The sequence below is a fragment of the Pan troglodytes genome, chromosome 7 (assembly GCF_028858775.2).
Source record: "Pan troglodytes isolate AG18354 chromosome 7, NHGRI_mPanTro3-v2.0_pri, whole genome shotgun sequence".
Classification (NCBI taxonomy): Eukaryota; Metazoa; Chordata; class Mammalia; order Primates; family Hominidae; genus Pan; species Pan troglodytes.
The window spans coordinates 66,166,600-66,177,371 of record NC_072405.2 but is presented as its reverse complement, the minus strand read 5'-3'; the positions used below and the strand labels follow the sequence as shown (position 1 = coordinate 66,177,371).

Here is a 10,772-nt window from a genome sequence, read left to right as displayed (position 1 = left end):
ATCTTAGACAAGGTCACACAGAATCAGGCACAGCCCAGCTATACCACCTACTCATCCATTCAATAATGTTTACTTAGAATTTGTGTGTCAGGTGCTGTTCCTGATAAAGGGAATGCATGATCATGTGAGTGATTTATAAGTGTAATTTTGTGACAATTCATAGATAGAAATTAACACTTAAGGAAATCATGAAACTAAACACTGATCCTCTTCTTTTAGGACCGTAGAGATATTTAGAAAGGTGTGGCAATATGCCTGCTTCTTATTTTAGGTATTGATTTACATATTCATCGAACAAATATTTACTCAACAACTGAGCCGTGCCATGCATTGGCTAAACCAAGCATGCTGAGAAGTTGAAGGGCGTAAAAAATGATATGTGCAGTTCAGCTCTCACTCTTTATTTAAAGAACAAACCTTACTCTTTCCGTTACATGCAAAATTAACTTTAAGATAACCATTCAAGGGTTACTTTGTGAGAATAAGAGGCAAAACAACTAGGGTGTCTACTTGGGGGGTGGAGTGGTAGAGTTGGTTACTGAGGTGAGATCAAGGAATGCATTGACTATGGATATCGCAATTGTTGTTTTGCTTTGCTTGTGAAAGAAGAGGTTGAGAACTACCTTGAGATTACCTACTAATCTTTCATCAGAAATGGTCACCATGGTATTGGTATAGCAATAAAGTCAGCATTAACTACTTAATGTATAAGAGTCCTGGGTCTCTTTTCGGGGTTCAAAAGGCTGAATAGCAGCTTATCTCTGCTGTTAAAGGTCAACACAAACATGATTATGAAAGCCCCTAAACTTTCCCCAAAAGTAGAAATATATTACATTTACCAAAGTGTTTAAAGCAAAGAAAAATGAGATCCTTTCCAGTCTGTTGCATACCCCTTCAAGAATAAAGGATTCTTGATGGCTTCCTTGCTATTGGACCTGTGCCTCCCCTCTTGCTGCAGCTCCATCTTCAGGTCCATTTTGCTCATGCAAATGGAACACGCAAATGTGGACTAGCACTTCCTCTTCGCTGTGTAGTTTCAAGTCAATCCTCTCAGGCAGACCCTCTCACAAAATTGAGATGTGCTGACATTTGAAATGCCAGGCTGTGTTTATTGAGCAAGAGGGTTCATAAAAGTTTATTTTGTCATCACAATTTAAAAGACCAAACATCCCCTTGGCAGCATTGCTCGGATGTCTAAAGAGCCTCACAGAGAGTGTGAACTGATGAAAATTCCTGATGAAATGTTTATGGAAGCAGCAGGGCTGGTAAGGAGGCAAGTGCTCTAATCAAAATGACCACCCTGCCTGTGAAACATTCTACATTCAAGTTCCTTTCATAAGGCCAGGGCATAAAACCTGATCATAAAGTGCATAGCTAATGAAAGAAATATGCCTTTTAATAGGCACAGTTGACCCAGTAAACTGCATGGGGTTGGTTCATAATCTTTCACGGCCATTACATCTTGCATTCATTTCCTCTCTGTGGCTCTCATCACTGCATGTTCTATGCCTTCATGATCCGCTCAAATTCCTCTGTGAGTGGATTCCATCACCCCATAGACCTCACCTCCCTGTGAGCTTTTGGGAAAGAGTATTTGTACTTGCCCTGTGGCATCATGAACTACTCTTTATTGTGGTGTTCACTCCCTTCAAGTAGCCTTCACACTTCCTGAAAGCAGAAATCGTTGCTTAGAAAACTGTGAATTCTCTACTCTTATGTTCAATTCATATTAATTTACTGAATACAGGCAAATCATTTCTATGTTAATTGTTAAAAATTCATTAACAAATAAAATCATGAGGTGCCACCAATCCACATCCCCATGCTCATGGAACATGGCGTGACCTGGGCAGGTAGGAACAAGGGTGGTGGCAGGTCATGGTGACATGAAAGGGGAAAAAATGCAGGAAAGCATGGGTGGAAAACCCCAGATCCTTTGAAAACTATGGCCATTCTTATCATCAAGAGTTGAACACAAATAATAAGTACTTGAATGTAACAGAGATGGGGCTGCTCACTTTATGTGAGACAACAGGACAGAGATCATTGGCTAAGAAATGGCTCTGGAGTGACTGCATTAGAAAAAGACTGAGTGTGAAAAGCTGGCACCTCACCAACATAGGACCACCAGTGTCCTCAGTGATCAAGGATGCTGGTCAAGACACAGTTCTCCCCGATGAGCTCTAATGCCAATCTTGATCTGCTAACAAGAGACACAATGGCCTTTCCTCTCCCATCATGGGCAAAGACAGACAATTTTCTGTACATTCTATGTGCAGGCATCTTCTAGAATATGGGAGGCACAGAGAGTGAATAAGCCCAGGTTTTTCAAGTGGACTTCTGCAGGTGTTTTTTGGTTTGGTTTTGTTTTGTTTCAAATGCATTGTATCTTTTCAGTGAATTTTCCCCAGAATTCAACCTGGCTGGGCTTTTCCTGGCCTTCTTTGGAACATGTTTGCCTCACAAATGGTGCAAGTAGAGTGAAAACAATGCAGAAATAATTCAACTATGGTAACTTAAGGTACATATTGAATACAATAAATGGATACGAATATTTACTATTCCAACTGACATTTTCTGTGAACCAGTCAGGGAATGACAAAGTGTGTTTGCATAAGATTTTGCAAGTTAATCAAATGCCTTCTTTACTCAACCAATCACAAAACATTTATTGGTACTGCTTTGTCCCTGCTTTATTTTGTGACTTTCAAGCTCTATTTCTAAGCTGTCTTCTTCCCTCCATCTGCACTGCCTCCATCTTTTATTTGGTCACAGTTTTGTGATGGCCTGTGTTTCTTCTTGGCCCCCACAGTTCTGTTCACACATCACCCAAAGTGCATTTTTTAAACATACATTAAATCATGTCACTCTTTGTTAAAATCATTTCGTGAATTTCCATTGCATTTAAAAAAAAATTCAAAGTCCATAGCATGGTGTACCATGTCATGTTAGTAAAATAAAACAGTAAACATTACTATTTAAGAAATGTAGTTATTGTGGCAATTACGAGGATGGGTTGAAGAAGGAGGGGACCAGAGCAGGTTTTGAAATGAACTGATGAGCCCTGAGGAGGATGTGAACTGGAGCTAAAGCTATGCTGAAAAAACAAAATAGATAGGTTGCATTAGGAGTCAGAACTGGTAGACCAAGTGGGCAATGAAAATGATAAAATAGGAAAATTAGTGAATGACTTTTATGGTTTTGATTTTAAATAATTTATTGATTGCAAAAGAAAATTCCTGAGAAGGAACACGTGGCACATAGCACAGAGGAAGAAAGAAGAGAAAAAGGAGAGTGAGAAGCATTGGAGGGACATGGAAGTTATTTATTAACAAACATTCAGGGAGCACTTACTGTGTGCCAGGCACTTCTCCAAAGATAACAAATGTTAACTCATTTAAAGCTCCTAACAGACTTCTAAGGCAGCTGCTATTACTACTAGCCTATTTACAGATGAGCAAAATGAAGCACAGAGATGATATGTAATTTCTCCAAGATCCTACAGCTTATAGCTGCTGGAGCGGAGATTGAGACCCGGTTGGGCTGGCTCCGGAGTTTATGTTGGAATCACTCTGTGGCATGGTCTCTCTGAGAGGTCCTCACGTGGGAGAGGTTCAGGTTGTGCTCAAGGATAAGCAGATCCAGGTTACTACAGAGGCCTGGATAGGTGTGAGTCATGCCCAAGGTGAATGGTGCGAAAGCCCCTGAGTTCAGACTACACTCCCCTTCCAGAGTCCTTTCTGATATACCATGCTGCTGCGTGGAATCACAAAACAAAACAAAACAAAAAGATAATATTTGTGAATGCCAGATATAATTTCAGAGTATTATAGATAATACGGGGAATATTCACAGTTGTTCGAGGAAAAAGATCAGCAATGAACTGGCAGAAAATCTTCACTGAGATCTAGTTCTCTTCCACAGAGCACTGCAGCGTGTCCATTTAGGAAGTAGATGGGTGTAGTAGCCACATGCCTCACATGATCGCAGATAGGTTTTAGATTTCAGAATCAGGTACATTCAAAGTTTGCAGCCAATGGGGATCAGGATATGTGATTTTTATTTATTTATTTTTAATTGTGGCAAAATACATGAGATAAAATTTACCATCTTAACCATTTTTAAGTACATAGTTCAGTCAGTAAGTACATTCACATCGTGTACAGCCATCTCCACCCTCCAGCTCCAGAACTGGTCATCTTCCCAAACTGACTCTCTCTACCTCTTACCCCCTACCCCTCCATTACCTCTTCATCCCAAGTTTCTGGCAACCACTATTCTACTTTTCATCTCTAAAGATTGGGTGATTTTTCTATTTAATCTGGTATCTTCTCTGTGAAACTCACAGAGTGTAAGGTGCTGAACTTGAGGGTAGAACTGAACCCTTCCTAAGGAAAACAAAAATAAATTTCACTCCATAGCAAGACAAAACAAAACAGAAAACCCTTTATGGCTTCTTCCTGATGGTCTGTACCTGTCCCCCATCTACCCTTTGCCCACCCCAGTAATGGTCCTGGGGCAGAGACTATGACTAATGAGAGACTGTTCCAATATTAAACTCCCGTATACTAAGGCATTGGGAAATAAAGAACTTTTTAATATGATTTCTCTATGAAAACCTTTCACTCATTTAATCCAAAGATGCCCTTATTAGTAATGGCTCTGAACTTAGAAACCTTTGAACTTCTCTAGGTGTCAGGAAACTAAAGATCTTTAATTTAATAGGGGAAACCACCCCTTCTCTGTAACATTTCAGTGAGAGCAAATCTATGCTAGTCACATCGGAGAAAAGATAGGTGTTGGAGATGTGAATGTTCAAAATTTGCATACTTGATAATGAAATATGCTTAAAGAAAACAGAGAACATAGGCTTTGGAATGAGTCAGGTGTGAGTTCAAATCACAGGTCTGCCACTGAGCCATAGGGTGGAGTTGAGCAAGCAAGTTTATTCTTCTGAGCCTTAATTTTCTCATCTGAAAAATGGGAATAATAGACTGACCTCACAGGCGCAGGTAGAGAATAGATAGTATAGTGTGTAGAAATGCCTTGAAACTCAGTGGGCATTCTATAAATGCCATTTTTCTATAAGTGCCATTTTCCCTCAGGTTGTATTTCTGGTATGACACATTTTTGCTGCAGATTTTTATTTATTTTCTGAGGTTACATAGAAATGCCCCAAAATGAGATGATATCTTGTAATATAATTATTTTAGAATGCTAACTGAATTAAGTCCAAAGAATCTTTTTTATTTTACTCTGAGATTTCATAAGAAAGAAACATATATATACACACATATATATGTATGTAATATTACCTCATATATAAGAACTTGCCACAAGGGAACAATGTTTGCCAAGCAACTTGTGGCAGTACACCTGCTCTAAAGACAGCATCTGTCATGTTGAAAGTGGTGACACCTCAAGAGGCAAGAAGGTCGTCAAAGCCCTGCTGGACTCTCAACACAGGCAGGTCTATGGGGCCAATGCCACATTCCAGATCCCCTATATGTTTTCCCTAATAAGCTGAAACTTCCTTTAGTATCAGAAAAGCATGTGAAAAACCCTTAACATTGTTTCAGGAAATAAATTAGAGTTTAAGGGATTATAGAGGAGACTCAAGTGTCTTCTAATTTCCACCTGGTTTTAATTCCACATATTGAATTCATACCAACTTGAATTAATTTAACGAAGGTGTAAGTTCTGAACAAATATTAACCAGGCTGAGGCTCTCACATACCAAAAACATTGCTACAAAGCACTCGTTTCCCATGGATTCTTGTTTCGCCTGATGAACTCACCTAGGAATGGCAGACTCCTATGGTTGTTCTGGCTTAATGAGAGCAATGCAGCTCTTCTGTGGAAGAAATGCAATACAGTCAACAAGTTGCATTTTAGGAAAAATCCATATGGGGTCGAAAATGATTTAAAACAAAAACAAGAAATAAAACACTAAAGTTATTTTAGTTTGACATAATAATAAGTCTAATGTTTGGATGTTTTGTGGTTTTCATTTTCATGAACCAAGTCAGGCTCACAATGGCAAAAGGGCAATGAAACCAGCTCAGATGTCAGCATTAACCAAAGTCTCCCAGTCCCAGGTGTGTGCACGAACCCCTGCTGGTCCGGATTCCTTTCCTGCTTCTTCACTTTCCAAGTTTCCCTTCTTTTAGTCTTAGAGATCTGACTTATTCTGCTGTTAGGAAACCATTTTTTTAAAAAAATTTTGCAAAAGGGTTGCTAATGGTAGAATGATTTATCAATTTTCACAAATACAGTACCCTTTCTTCCTCAACTTGCCCCCGCCATACATCTGTAAAATGTTACGAATGTAAGGAGTAAAAAACTTTGAAAATTACCAAGTCTTTCAAATATATATGTGTGTTTGACTATATATACACACATGTGCCTATAGTACATGTATATACACAAATATAAGTGTGTATATGTGTATACACATACATATATAATAATACACTATATATATATAATTCAATTTTGTATATATACAATCCTGGATTTCCTGAACTTTATTATTTTATGTACTTATGTTCATTAAGAAGTTAGTGTTCTCCCCATATCCCTTCTTCCTTTTTCCTCCCATGGTATCTGGGCTAAACTTACCCTACACTATCCACACACATCCCACACTTCCAAGTTTGAGGAGGAGGAAAGTTACCATGCTTTGACATTGTATTTATTTATAATAACAGAATTCAGGCAGGCCAAAAATTGATCCCAAGAAAATTACCTTTTTTTAATCCTAGTTCTTCAGCAACCAGGTTGCTGTGTCTGATGGTGCCTTTCTGGCAATGGCACTGTTATAGTGGGTATCTCTGCAGATGTGAGCAGGGCAGGAGAGCCCCCCATCCCCCTCATTAGGAATGTCAGGACACCATCAGCTGATGGTCAAGTGGTTGTTAAGCTGCCTCGCTAAAATAATAATTGGTCACAGCTGCTGCCAGGGAAAGGCCATCTCCCAATAGATAGAAAACACCTAGAGCCAGTGGTAATCAACAGCTTCCCCATAAGATCTCAGGAGTTGGACAAGTGGGCTCAGGCATGCACACTAAAAGGCAAAATGGTGGAATTTAACTGCTCTATGAGCTTTCTCTAGGAACATTCAACTGGCAAGGGAAAAATGCCTCAAGTGAGCATGTGCACAACTTCGGTAAACATAATACACATGCAACACATGCATAATACGCATGCAACCACTCCCAAGTGCTGGCAGGCCACTGCTCATGTGGATGGCCCACCCCAAGGAAAAATCAAGGGAGGAGAGATACAAAACCCCAGAAGCATGCCAATGTATGAAAGCCCAACTCAAAGGTCAAACAGGGCACTTGAATCTCTCAAATCACCTACTTGGCCCTCTTTCAAGTGTACTTTACTTCCTTTCGTTCCTGCTCTAAAACTTTTTAATAAACTTTCGCTGCTGCTCTAAAACCTGCCCCAGTCTCTCACTCTGCCTTATGTCCCTTGGACAAATTCTTTTCTTCAAGGAGGCAAGAATCAAGTTGTGCAGATCTGCTCAGATTCACCGCTGCTAACAGCACCAGCTCATCTGAGTGATAACTGTGGAATGTTTTGGCTCACACTAATAAGCAAGTAAGACAGGGCTCCTGATCCTGCCATAACTTCTGGAAACAAGAATGAGAGCCACTCCTCTGTATGGAAAAGATCAGGATTGCAGTAGTTTCCAGTGCAGAATTTTTTCAAGGTTGATGATTTTCTTTTATTAAAATCTCTTTTGGAACTCATCCAATTCAACTGCATAAAGAATATCAGAGATGGCTGGTATGATTGGCTAAATGGAATATTCAGAAGGGTCTAGAGTAGAGCCCTGGGGAGGGTATTAGCATCACAACTGTCTTCGTAAAGTCTTCACAAGAACTACAAGGAGCTGGCCAAAACTCAAAGTGAATGCTCTGAATAACATCCTATTGTCTACTCTGAGGTTAAAGAGGGAACTTCATACAGAATTTGTTTATAAAAGAATATTTATTAATTTTTTTGAACTGAATGATCATTTCAAGACACTAGCACCAACTGTAAGGTAAATACACATTTTAGGAAATTTTGTTTTTTTAATCCATCTGCCACAATCATTGGGGATATTGCATTTCTTTACTGAATTTGGATTTTTGAGAATACATAAATTTTATTTATTTTTTGTCAAAGAACTCATTTAATTTATGTATTAAAAGCACAACTCATACTTAAGGCCTGCAACATTTTCTTTCTGAGTGACGTTTGAAAGCAGAGATAAGCATCACTCTACACATCAACAGCTTGTTATTTTCTCACCCAGTTTAAACTGAAAATGGTTAATCCACTCTTGAGGGAAACACACATTTCCTGCTGAGATCTTCCAAGTCTGATTTCCAAGGGAAATGCACACAACTCTTCTGATTCCCAGCCGATGGCCAGCGGTCCTGTTCTCTCCCGGTGTTAGCATGGTTGCCCACACTATTGTGCCTTCCCCACGTTACGGTGCCTCTCCCACCAATGTTGCTGCATTGCCTGGCTTCACATCTTCCCAATAGTGCATAGCATTCCTGGGTGTCCTGATCTACACATACCTCCAGTGTATATGTCAGTCTATCAGTTAACAGCAGCTAAGTTAATAATTTTTTTCTTATTCTCATATTCAAGATTCTGTGATCAGATCACAGGTGACTCCTCTATCTGGACTGAGAATCAGTATTTAATCCTGATTTTATTACTTATTAGCTCTGTAAACTTGCACATGCCTTAACCTCTCCAAGCCTCAGTTTTTGCATTTGTAAAATAAGCAAATTAGATTAGATTATATCTATTGTGCCACCCAGCTCTAAAATTTTATGTTTCTAATTATTTAATATCTGCAATGGGCATAGTAGCATTAACTATTATGTCATGCTCCCTCAGCTGGGTGGCCTAATTTTACCCCACACTTCTCATTAAGTCATCATCCTACAATGTCACACTGGACTTTTCTTCCAATCATTTTCCTTTCTCTCTCAAAGGCTAATTTGACTGACTTTGAAAATCTGTCAATTTTCCTTAGTTTACTAACTTTATGGGATCCAAATTACACTGTTAAAAGGTAAACTCAAACAAAAGACTAAACATGCATAGCCAGAGAATTTTGAAAAACAAAAGTAATAAAGTAGATCAGCCCAAATAAATAATGGGGGGACAATTCAAAGCTATACAATTAAAGAAATTCAGAACTGATGCAGAAATATAATGTATGGGGCCAAAACAAGGCTGGAAAGAAGGCCAAGAACATATGGAAACTTATATTATAATATTGAAACTTCAAATGAGCAGGTAAACTATGGATCAACTATCTACTCAATTAGAATAAATTAAAGTTGAAATACTTATACGTCATAGCAAGATAAATTCCAAATGGTACAAAGATGTAAATATTGTTAAAAATCATAACCATCTTAGAGGATGTAAATATATTTTAAAATATAATACCAATAAGTATAATTTCTAAGCATTCCATGAAACTTAGAAACCATAAAAAAGTTAGACAAATTTGACTACAAAAATTTTAAAATATTTATGAGAAAACAAATTGAAAACAAAGTTAAAAAAAAAAAAACAAGGAAAAACAAGTACGTCACACACGACAAAGGCTAATTTTATTAACAAAGATCTCTTACAAATAAATGGGAGAAAACCTAACCCTCAGAAAAATGGGCAAAGATTGATCACAGGAAAAAATTATGTAGATGGCCAATAAACAGATGGGCACAGATAAGCCTGACTGATGCCTTTGGCCTCAATCAGCAACTCTATGTGTGGTGTGAGAGGGAGGAACAGGGACCCTCGTTCCTAACGGCTTAAATTTTAACCTCCTGTCTTCAATTTTCAGCTGTTTGGCTTTGGACAGCCAGCTAACCAGTTCTGTGCCTTGGTTTGGAGAGAGTAATAATAGTATGTATATCCTATGATGGTTTGAGAATTAAATGAATCAATATTTGTTTGGGATTGAGTCAATATTTGTATGGGATTTATAGTATTCTAAATAACATAGAAGGTAATTTTTGGAGGACAATTTATAAAGGTCAATATTATAAATATCCCTACTCTTTGGCAATTTTTCCACTTTCAGAAATTCATTCTACAGATTTACTCTGTAGAATCATACATACAAGGTTGTTGTATGTATGATTTTAAAAATAAAAATTAAGGAATATATCAAAATGCTCGTCAGTGAGGGACTGGCAAAAAATAAATTTTGGTTATGTTAAGGAAGGCTGCATAGTCTTTGAAAAGAATGAGACAGGTCTATATCTATTAAAACAGTAAAATATCAGTTTATATTGTTTAGGGAAAAAGAAAGTTGCAGAATAAAAATGTGTTCTGTGTGTGTAAGAGAAAGAGAGTAGGCTATGGGGCGAATGTTTGTGTCTCCCCAAATTCATTTGTTGAAGCCCTAATCCCCAATGTGAGGATGCTTGGAGACAGAGCATTTGAGAGGTGATTAGATCATGAGGACAGAGCCCCCATCATGGGATTAATGCCCTTATAGGAAGAGATGACAGAGATGACCTCTCTGCCACATGAGGACACAGCTCTGCAAACCTGAAAGAGGGCCCTCCCTAGGAACTGAATTGACTGGCACCTTTATCTTAGTTTTCCCAGCCTTCAGAACTGCGAGGAAAAAATTGCTTTTAAGCCACTCGTAGTCCGTGGTATCTTATTACAGCAGCCTGAGCTGACTAAGACGTGGTGTGTGTGTGTGTGCGTTGTGACATCAGAGAGGATCTTTA

General features: G+C 38.5%; 1 long non-coding RNA gene across 1 annotated transcript in view; it reads right to left on the bottom strand.

Moving 5' to 3' along the window:
* Positions 1-3,261: 3,261 nt before the first annotated feature.
* Positions 3,262-10,772, bottom strand: part of LOC129135853 (uncharacterized) — a 50,674-nt gene continuing 43,163 nt past the window's right edge. The window contains exons 2-3 of the long non-coding RNA XR_008536964.1: positions 5,799-5,854; positions 3,262-3,753 (exon numbers count right to left, since the gene is read on the bottom strand). This is a non-coding gene — a long non-coding RNA (uncharacterized LOC129135853). The remainder of the gene's footprint in view (positions 3,754-5,798; positions 5,855-10,772) is intronic.